Below are 11,947 nucleotides of genomic sequence, written 5' to 3' on the forward strand. Positions count from 1 at the left end.
TTGCTAGTCTGTCATTTTGCTCAAGTATGTAGATTTTCAATCCTTTCTCAATGACATTCACTCAGCCTTTGTGAGAACCATTTACCTCATTTCCAAAGTAGTTATATTAATTTCTAACTTTCAGTCTCTTGTGAATATCAGTTTAGCTGGATATGTAAGTTATTATCAAAGGTCTTGGTATATTGTAGGCCTTCAGTGCATCATAACAATAACTTTAATTATATTATTATTTTGAAATAACACTTTGGAGAGTGATATTATATTATTTCACTACCAATATCATGAGAGACTTGAGGGAATGATGGGGGAAAACCTCTGCAGTATGCTAATTCTAGGTTACATTTTGTCTCATGGAAAGCACAGAACTCTTACTTACGTTACCCTAAGTTGATACATGCTTTGTATAAGTCTGATTTAGAGAATGACTTTATAATCTGATTTCCACTAAGAAGCTCTTCTAGGTTGGCAGGTTGCCATGGCATCCAGACCCAAAATGATGGACCCCATTTGTCTGCTGGAAAGTGTCAAGGAGCTTTCAGTGAACCAAAAATCTCTGCAGATTCTTGGTGAGATTTCTTTGCCAGTGCTGGTGGTGGCCATTGTAGGACCGTATCATACAGGCAAATCCTACTTGATGAACCATCTTGCAGGTCAGAATCATGGTGAGTGTTGTACTGGGTCAAGGACCAATTGCTTGATTCTAGCTAATACCTCAGCTTCTTAATTTTTGTCCTGATCATGTGTAGGGAGAACCAAACTTCTCTTAACAAATCAACTTTCCACTCCTATTTCTCACTGCTAAACCACTGTCTTACTGTAATTCATTATCTTATTGTATGTTTTATTCCTGTAAAGCAAAATTTCTCCTACCAATTCTCACAATCCTACCTTATTTTACATGCTTAAGCACTGGACTCTTACAATTGTGTCTACTCACTCTTGAAACACATTTTGCTTTTTTATGGACTATTCTCATCAACATATAAATGTGTTCAAATGTCTATAATCTTAAAAATATTTCCTGTATGTCATATACTACTGTGGCTAACACCTCTCCCCACTTTTGAAAAATTTGTCTGACAAAAAATATAATCTTGATTTTTTTCCCACCTTTTTCTCTTCCCATGTCTGTCTTCAGTCCATTTCCCTCTGGCTTTGAACCTCACCATTCTTTCAAGATACTCTTGTTATGATTATCAGTGACTTCCATTTTGTCTGATTCATGGATTCCCCTTTGCCTCTATGTTGAGCCCTTGCTTGGTATCTTTATCACAATTAATATTCCTTCCTCCTTGAAACAGATGACACACAAAGTAGGACATTCTTGAGGAAATGGAGAAAGCACCAACTCGTATGCTGGGATACTGACATTCCAATAGATCTGACTTTGTAGCCCCTTGGTGGTTTAGATTATCTGCTCTAACTGAATGCTGCTTTCTCCCCTCTCCTCACAGGCTTTCCTCTAGGCTCTACAGTGCAGTCTGAAACCAAGGGCATCTGGATGTGGTGTGTGCCTCACCGACGCAAGCCCAATCATACTCTGGTGGTCCTTCTGCACAATTAGAGCCTGGGGGATGTGCGAATGGTAAAGCAGAAATTCACAGTTAAATACTTTTTATTCTGGATTTTCCCCTTATCTCTCCATGGTCCTAGAAATTTTACTTCTTTAATCTGTAAAATCTAGAAATCAATTATAGTAAATAAGGCAAACTGTGATTTGTTTGAATCTCACTTCTAGGTAAGTTATCATGGTGTCTTAGATAAATTCTTTTATTTCTTGGCACTGTGTGGAAGACTTGATTACATTTAGTAAGTCATTATTGAACGGCTGAGTTCCAGGCCTTTGGACTTAGCATTGTAGATATCAGTGACCAAATAAATGTCCTGCCCTAAAAGAGTCTTTAGTTCAATTGACAAGACATTATCTGCAGTCAGATTTAATACCATGTAATTGGGAAAGAAGCAGGCTGGAGAGAAGAAGAAATTACATTGCATTGCAATCCCCAATTTCTGGGAATTTCATGGGAGCTCCATGGCTGGAATGGCTTTTTTGAGTTATCCTGATTTTGGGACTGGGGCGCTGATACATTTTTGAAGAGCTGCTCCAGCAGCCTTTCTAATTAAGAGGGCTGACACCTGAATACTGTCTTCCACCAGCACTCCCAACAGCTGGGGGAATAAGTCCTTCAGTTTTGAAAGGCAATCCAGGCAGCACCTGACTGGTTTTGAGAACTTACAGTTAAGCATAATTAAGAAAGAGGAGAAGTATCAATCTGTGAGTGAGGAAATATTTCTGATTCACCTTCTCAGCTACAAGGTGAAGAGTGTATTTGAGGGTTGGATTTAAGAGACGGGTTTACATTTTCTATGATGAAGTTCATCAACTACTCACAGAGTGTTCTGGAAATCTGTGAGACACCTCTGAATGTGCAAGTTCTATAAAAGTAAGTTTTTGTCCTACAAGAAACATTTAAAATGGATTTTGGTGTTTTAGCTTTCTGCTAATGGGTGAAATGAACTATCCCTCCTTTCCCCCTTTTGAGACTTATTTGGAAATAGTACCTACATTTTTATAGCTCTCTCTTTTTTCTCAACAGGAGTTAGAAAGTCTGTGCTTATTTTTAAAGCCATATATCAAACAATGATATAATCTTGCTGTTGAAATAATTGTTTGTCATAACTGCTACTTCTTCTTATCCTAATTGATTATTTTTAAAAGCTGGGTTTTGGGGGAAGAAAGTAATGAATAGACTCTTATCCCCCCAAACTCCCATTTAGAATCTTCTCAACATAAACCACAGTTTTTGCATTTACACTGGGAGCAACTTTACATGCCATTTATAATAATAAAAAAAAAACTATTTCCAGTTTATGCCATCATTTAGACAATGCTATGATTTATACAACTTAGCCTGGGCTTTAAGGCCCTTGATTAGGCTGCATGAAATCTCACCTTAACTTCTCCACTTGCCCTCTGCCCTCAAATGACTCTGTTCTAACTACAAGATCCCTGTCTTCTCCCATCTCTAATTTTGTTTCTCTGGGTTTTCCTGCCTAAAGGGTTCACCTTCATTTCTTCAGTTCCACATTTACCAGTTCTTTAATATTCAGCTCAAGACTTTGAGGAAGCTTTCAGATCACATATTCTTTCTCCAAATTTCATAGCTCTGTTCTGTTCTTCCTTGATAGACTTCTAAATTTTAGTTTAGTGTTATAGCTATAGGTTTCACTGCTTATATACATTACTGAGAGTAAGCCTTTTACAGATACTTCTATCATTTTTGCACTTACTGTTATGGATGTTTGTCCACTGCTTTGAAATAATCATGTTGAAAGAAAATTTTCAATTTTAGCATTGCTTTTTTAAAATCTAAGAACAGTGGGGGATATTTAGTAGCTTCCTGCAAGTATTTATTGATTGGATATAATTTAAATACCCAGTTATGCCAACTATGGTATATTTTATATGGACTCTGATTAATAAATATTTGCAGAATGAATAAGTGCCCACACTCATCACTGAATTCCTAATTACACAACAGGTACTGTATTAGTTTTTCTGTATATGTTATTTTACTTTATCCAATTGAGGAAAAAGAAAGCACTGTGAACATTAGAATCCTTTTATATATGAAAAATTTGCAAACACAAGAAGTGTCTCTGTAATTGTCAAAGTTGATATCTGCATTTACATCTGTCTTCAAGCAATTTCTTTGCATGGTGAGTATGTTAGCTGAAATAATAAATGAAACCATGATTGAAGAAGTGTACAGATGAATTTCTAATGTAGGGGTAAACTTCTAACTCTCTTGTTCTAATGTGCTTTCTAGGATGAGTCTAAGAAGGATTCATGGATCTTTGCCCTGGCCGTGATTCTGTGCAGTAGCTTTGTCTAGAACAGCATGAGCACCATCAACCACCCGGCCCTGGAGCATCTGCAGTATCCTTCCAGGTCCTGAACCACCATGTTTCACTGAATTCATGGGAATGAGGATAGAGTCGGTCTCTCCTTTCCTGTCATTTAGTTTTCTTGGGTGGAACAGAGGGGACCCATGGCAAAAGAGTGTGTTTATAATATTTTTATACTAGAGAAATGTGGGAATTGTTGGTAGTGAGTTTCTTTTCCCTAATCAAATCTTAGTTATGTGACAGAGCTTGCAAAACATCAGGGCAAAGTCCTCTCAAACACCTGATAGAGTAGAAGATTCCACAGAATTTGTGAATTTCTTTCCAGACTTTATCTGGACTGTATGGGATTTCACCCTGGAGCTGCAGTTATGTGGTCAGCCTATCACAGAAGATGAGTACTTGGAGAATGCCCTGAAGCTGATTCCAGGTATCAGAGTATGGCCTGGGCAGTGTACTGTCCAATAGAGTGTGGGATCTACTAAACAATATCCCTCATCTCTGTGATTGCATTTGTATTTGAGACTAAATCAAAGCCTGTGGAAATGGTGGCTGGAAAGTGGGTTGCAAAGATCTAGGGGCTACAGTTGAAGTTTACTCAAGAAAAGTAAAGTGTAAAGTGAAATTACTCAAAACCAATATGTTTTTTATACATCTTTAAATTTAGCATCCAGATTTAAATGGGTGCTGAAACATTCTAAAGACTGGACACTGTGTTTCCTATTCCTTCAATTTGTCTCTGTTGAAGAAAACAACTAATCAGCTAATTGTTAGACATGAAACTGCAGTGAAAAGCTTATCTAATGAACAAAATATAGATTTCACATATTATTCTTTTCAAAGAGGGATATAAAACTTTCTAATCCTGTATAATTATATCATCTACAAAATGATTATATGTTCTAAATGAACCTGAAGAAGTGACTGTCTTTACAATCTATGCCTTTTCAATAATACTGACAATTATTAGAACATTCATTTTACCTTCCACATCATAGCTTTCTCCTAATTCCCACATGTTTAACCATGAATTAATTACAAGGTAAAAAATTATTTTCATGGGTTACATTTCCAAGGATGTGTGTCTATTGAATCCTTGAGAGAAATATCAATCCCAATTTATTCATTCTTACATTCATGTTTCTATTTATGATTTCTCAAAACAGCTATTAAGAAATTGGCTGGCAGGAGAGGACCAGATATAATCATTTACCTCAAAGAGTTTATAGATTAGTGGTGATACCTTAAAATTACATTTCAGGTACATTTATACTTCAGAGGTTTTTACTAAAAAATAGATAACACTGCATCAATTATTTTTAGCATCAAAACAGTTTTCTTTAAATAATGAGGATGTCATTCCTAATATTCCAATTACTGTCCATGATCCCTTGTTTGTAGCTCTCCTTTTTGGTTCCAAAGCTCAATTCCTACATGAGGTTGAGTTGAGCAGAAAGTTTCATGTGTCCTTTCATTTTTTTAGCTGCTAGTTAAGCAAACACATCATAGACAACCACTCTACTATGTGCATGTCTGGAGAGACCAGCCATAGGTTTCCTTTACTGGATCAGATGTCTCCCTAAATTTCTCTGCAGTTATATCATTGGTATAAGTCTGATGTGCAAAGAAGTATTGAATGTCTATGTTAAAAGAGTTCTGTGTGTAGAAATGGCAAAGACACACAAATCCCTGCCATGAACACCTGTAACCCCCTCGCCTCAAGACTCTACACACTCTAATCCCTGTTTTTCTGTCCCTCAGGGAAGAATCCCAAAGCCCAAACATCCAATCTACCCAGAGACTGCATCAGGCATTTATTTCTAAGATGGAAGTGTTTTGTCTTTGACTGGCCAACATAGGAAAAAAAAATTCTAGCCAATATTGGGATGGTATCTCAAGACCAACTGGATCCTAAATTCCAGGAGCAAACAAAAAATTTCTGTTCTTACATCTTTGCTGATGCAAGGACCAAGACCCTCACAGAAGGAATCATGGTCACTGGGAAAGGTGAGTCTCTTTTTCCCATTTCCATGGGGACTGCTATGTGTTGAATATTTTATATAATGTGCTTTCTAGTATTTTTGTTTGATTCTATAAAGAATTCTGATTTTACAGACATTTATACTCCATGAAGAAATCTGTATACTTTATAATTATCTCACTTTGGGGGCTTTACAAATTCCTTCCCCAAATTGCAACTTTTGTGAATGATATCTGTGGCTCCCACTTATCTGAAAACATCCTCCACTTAGAATATAATCACTCTCTTGGTGTAAAGACAGAATACTGCATGTTTTCAAAGGAAGTCCTATACAAGTGTTCTTCACAAGGAGAATTCAAAAGATATTTTGAGAATTTAGAGTGGTCCAAAAATAAATATTAGTCCATAAATCACTGAAAATCCATTCAAAGCCTCAGAATTAGGAATAAATTAAACATGGTACACTTTGCCTCATCTGTCTATCTATGTAATCTATATTGCTTTCAATTTTTAAAATGGGGAACTGTATTTTCCAGGTAGCCCCTAGTATGTTAGATAGAAGTAGATATTAACTTTTTTAGTCCTGTGGCCTGGAAAACCATAAAAATGAAGAGTCAGTAAAAAAATGAAGGTGATAATAGTAGAAGGAGGTAGGGGTGCGTGTGTGTGTTTGTGTGTGTGCATGTGTATATGACCCTAGAAGCATAGTCTCAGAATCCTGGAGCCATTGACTGATAACTTGATATTTAGCCCCTAAATTTCCTGGCTTCTTCAGGGCTGAGGACTCTGGTTGTGACCTACGTGGATAATATCAATAGCGGAGCAGTACCTCGCTTGGAGAATGCAGTGACAACTCTGGCCCAGCTGGAGAACTCAGCTGCCATTCAGAAGGCAGACAACCACTACAGCGAGCAGATGGCCCAGCGAGTGAGCTTCCCCACAGACATGCTGCAGGAGCTGCTGGAGGTGCACGCTGCCTGTGAGAGGGAAGCCCCTGCAGTCTTCATGGAGCACTCCTTCAAGGAAGACAAGCAGGAGTTACAGAGGAATCTTGTTGTAATCTGTTTTAGTATTTACCGTATGTCACCTCCCCTTGAAGAACGAAACCTAGAAATGTTGTTACCGGTCCCATGGCTCATCTCTCATTCAAGGATAAAGTAGTCCATGTTCTCATGAGGGACAGAGTTTCAAAGGACTACATTTCCTTCTTTTTTGACTGCCAGAACTCAGGAAGTTTATCTGGAACTCTCTTTGACCTTCAATGAAAAATCAGAATGGATATCCTCTTGAAATAAATACTTCTGTGGATTCCAAGCCTGTCCAGAACACCCAAGACATTCTTTAGCTGGCTTCTTTTTCTGTGAACACACTCCTATGGCTGGGAACCAAAATTTCTCTTTTCAGATCCACATCTCTGGCCACTTTCAGCTTAGGTTGCTCCTTGTTGTATCTATCATTGAAGACAGAGAGAATCACTGAATGTGGCAGCTTCAAGGAACCACAGAGATTAGGTAATGCAACTCCAACAGCTCAGATGAAATACCCAAAGGAGGTTAGGGAACTTCCCCATGGTCTTCCAGAGTTTTCAGAGCTGTGAATAAATCAAATCTTGTGACTGCTGTTTTATTACATGTCCTCCAACAGAATACTTTTCTCATGAGGAACACAGTTAGACCAATTCTTTTACCAGATCCTTTGGAAATTTACTTCCTCTGTTCCTTGCTTCTGGTGACAGCCCTCTAACTTTCTTCCCTCTAGGAAATCATAAAGAATAAGAAAGAGGATTTCTTGATGCAGAATGAAGGGACATCAATCAAATACTGCCAGACTAAACTTGATCAGCTTTCAAAGACACTAATAAAAAGTATCTCAGCAGGAACTTTCTCTGTTCCTGGAGGTCATGAACTCTACAGGAAAGCAAAGGAAATTATTGAAAAGGAATATCACCAAGTGCCCATGAAAGGAGTGAAGGTGAGGGATAAGGGAAACATGGGGAACCTACAGAATAGTCAAAGGGGTCTCCTGAAAATCTGAGAGTGCAGCTCCATGCATGCATAAAGAGAGAGTATGGGGCCATTCAAACAGCTGTGGCTTTTAAGGTTCACTGCATGCTATTTATTCCTGAAGAGAGTACAAATGTCAACTCCCAACCATGAGTACAGATTTCTTAAATCCACAAGAGACAGAACAGAAATTATTCATTTTTTTTTACTCAATAACATATTTGAAGTGTTGAGCACTGATAATTTACAAGTCAGCCTTTGTACACAAGGATGATCACAAGTGAGACAGGATGTCAACTACATAGACAAGTTATAACACTCAGGAAAGAGCTACTTAGGTGTTAGAAACAAATATAATAATAATTAATAATAATAAATAATAATAATAATAATAATAATAATAATAAATAATAATAAAATAATAAAAAACAACAATAAAAATGCAACTAATATATATTGAACTGTTGTTTCCTATAGCCAAAATGTTAAGCTCTTTCCCTAGACTCTTTAACTTAATCTTTCAAATAGCATTAAGAAGCATCTACATTATCAACATTTTAAAGATCTGAACTGAGAAGCATAGGCAGGTTAAAATAAGTTGTCTAAAGTTATAACCAGCTAGTGGCAGAGGAGAACAGCAGCACAATTTAGAGGCGCTATTTCACACTGGTAAAGCAGATATGTAAAAGCACCAGAGATTTGGGGTTTGTAGAACTGAACATGATTCTGACTGGCAGGATTCTAGAGTGGGGAGAAGGAAGTAGCACTGGGCAAGAGACTGGAGAGAGACAGGTCACTCTAAGGAGCTTGGACTCATTGTAAGGAACCACTGTGGAACTTTAAACTTGAAGCAAAATTTACATGGACTTAGTTGTCTTTGCAGCACTAATTTCCCTATTGGAAATCTAATTTCTGTGCTCCTCCTTGGTTCCTCAGGCAAATGAGTTCCTCCAGAGGTTTCTGCAGTCCCAGGTGGCACTAGAGAAATCCTGCAGGCAGATAAAGCCCTCACTGATGGGTAGAAGGCCATAGCAGGTACGGGGTAGGGCTGGGCTCACAGTGGGATGCGTATGTTCTTGCAGTGCCCTCTGACAGGTGTGAGAGCAAAACCTTCCCAATACCGGAGCTTCCTTCCTTTCTGTGGAACAACCCTGCTGCATTTGGAAACAGCAAAGGAAACTGTGATTGGATGCCAGACAGGCAGAGCATTTTCTCTCACATTCTGAAGTGTGCTCTCGATGGTGTGGACATGGGGTTTGGGGGGAGGACTTCAGAGATTTCCTACCTCTCTCTTCAATTTGGTTTGGCCTCTGAGCTCAGGAGGGTGGAGGTCAATTCTTGCCTATTTTTTCCCTCTCTAATACCTTCCTGGGGCAGAAGAGTGGACTTGGAAGGAGACAGCTGAGAAGGAACAGGAGCTGCTGAATCAGAAACTGCAGGAGCAGCAGCAGCAGGTGGAGGCTCAGAAGAGAAGTCTCCAGAAACACATAGTCCAGATGATGGAGAAGCTGGTGAGAGAAAGAGAAAACCTGCTGAGAGAGCCAAACAAGATATTGGAGCATCAGCTGAAGGTGAATCAGGCTGTGGCAGTAGTAGAGCTTGATAGCTTTGCCCTGGTACCCCAGGAATGGATGGGTGAAGGTTACAGCATGGTCATGCAAAGATCACAAGTGCATCTACTGCTTGTGATTTATTAAAACCCTGAAGCCTTTGAATCCTTCCAAAACCTTTAAATTCGGCTCTGTAAGTAGACTTTGGAGAGTTCAGGATGAGTATTCCCCCCTCTACTCCAAGCCCTCAGAGAATATAAATAGGGTTGAATAGCCATTTAGAGAATTTTAAAATGATCTCACAGGGCTTGATTGAACAGATATTCCAACTATGTGTGTTTAATATGAACAACAACTAGTACGCTCTACCAAGATCACTACCTTTTACCAGGAGACCTGCTCAGCCCAAGGCCCTGAGGTAGATCTGTGCTGACATAAAACTACCAGAAATGTCCAGACTTAAAAACACATAGAAATAATAGATTTTACACTTGCTGCATTGCCTCCAGGTGTGGACAGATCCCCAAGTTATCATGTGGCTTGGAGGGATTTCTCTCATTGTTCATCTGAACATGATTTATAAGAGATTTCTATAATTTAGGGGCCATGTGTTTATAACAGATTTTTATAATATGGGTGACAGTGTCATCCTGAGTGGGACTGAGAATTAGTGCAGTCAGACCAAGGCTACCTCTCATTTGCATTTTTTGACTGGAAAATATTACATCTGTCCTCATGCCAGGCTTAGCCTCCTGGCAAAACCCTAAGGTATATGAATATTATTAAGGCTGTAAACTACACTTCCTCTTAATATTTAGGTCCAAACCAGGAAATATTCCTTGTTACAAGAGTCTCCTTTCATGATTAAGAGAGAACAATTTTAGGAATAAAACAAAGATAGTCTGACAAAGTTTTAAAGTTTGACAAAATGTAATCCTTGAAAAAATGGGGGATTTAAAAAGTTTTACTTCCTTCCTCATTTTTATTTTTTTTTTTTTAGGTCCAAGAAGATCTGTGTACTGAAGGATTTAGAAAGAAATGTGAGGAGATGAGTACAGAGATAAATGATTTGGGAGAGAGAATTGTTGATACTAAAAATGATGATAGTTCCTTGCTTGTACAAGCCTTGGACAACCTTGGCAAAAGGATCGCTTCGTTATTGCCTGCCCCAGCTAACATTCTTGGTAATGTTATGAAAGTAGTGAGCTCACTATTTAAAAAGAAGTAGCTCTCCTTGTAAAGAAATCAGATATATAATATAATATACATGTATGTTCTCTGGCCTATTTCTGATGTGCATGCATTTCACTTTCATCCAGCAATGCTTTAAATATAAAAAGTGATTTCTAGAGAATACTGATGCCTGGCCCACATTAGATAGAATAAATGCATGGACACTTTGATATAGTGTGTTCAGTTTTAGGAAATATATATGTGTGCAAAATCATATATATGTGTATGTACATATATACAAGAGTTTCACTGAGGCTTCACTTCTAATGGCAAAAGATTGGAAACAACTTAATGCTCATTTATGTAATTTGGTAATATATATTTTGCATGCATTTATACTAGAATACTAGGTTGCTAGTAAATAGATAGTGGAGCTCTATTCGTATAAATATAGAACAATCTGGAAGATAGAATGTAGAGTGAAAAAATGAGGCACAAAACAGTTTGTATAATGTGTTCACCATAAAAAAAAAAAGGCAATAATTATTTTGGGCACTCATACACATGTATGTATAGTACATTTCTGGAAGATTCATTAGAAATTGGTATCATTGGTTCTTCCTGGAGAGGGCAGCTTGGCATCAGGGATGGAAAGGACACATGCTTTTCATTATATACACTATATTTTCAATTTTGCAAAGTTAGCTTGTGTTATTTCTCGAATAACAAAGAAAACAAACTAAAATACTAATAATTAAAATAGTAAATGGAATGTGAATAAATGGAATTGCTCATTGCTTCCAGAAATGACATTAGCCTGCTTAATGAGGGGTCTAAGACTAAGATCAGAATACTAGAAAATAACGTTTGCATCCTAATCTTGTTTTTGCTTTGGCCTTGGTTTTTAATCCCTTATATTTGCTTCAAAAATAAGGTATGAACTTTCCTGTTACCCCTTGAAATCTCAACAACAGTAACCTTTGCTTCATAGGTTTCAATTACACTTTTACAGTGTTTAGAAACAAATTACTAAACACTAAGAATATTCACTGGTGAGAGGAATTCCCAACATCCTTAAGTTCAGTGGTGGCGTCTCTGCTGTAGACAAGTACAGAAGGGGTGATGCACCACTGCAGAAGTGGATGCCTTGATAGTAATGGGGAATGAAAAACCCAGACACACAGAGGCCAGGTGTTGGCATTTAAACATCAGAATTCAAGTACATACAATAAGAGTAATGAGCATTGTGGTTTGTCTTAGCTCAGGCTGCTATAACAAATTACCATAGACTGTGTGGCTTACAAAACAAACATTTATTTCTCCCAGTCCTGGAG

At 37.9% G+C, this 11,947-nt stretch overlaps 1 pseudogene; it reads left to right on the forward strand.

Annotated features, from left to right (window-relative positions):
- The first annotated feature begins 456 nt into the window (after nt 1–456).
- On the forward strand, nt 457–11,106 carry LOC141576736 (guanylate-binding protein 6-like; annotated as a pseudogene).
- The last annotated feature ends 841 nt before the right edge of the window (nt 11,107–11,947 follow it).

Source organism: Camelus bactrianus, unplaced genomic scaffold (genome assembly GCF_048773025.1).
Source record: "Camelus bactrianus isolate YW-2024 breed Bactrian camel unplaced genomic scaffold, ASM4877302v1 HiC_scaffold_28, whole genome shotgun sequence".
Classification (NCBI taxonomy): Eukaryota; Metazoa; Chordata; class Mammalia; order Artiodactyla; family Camelidae; genus Camelus; species Camelus bactrianus.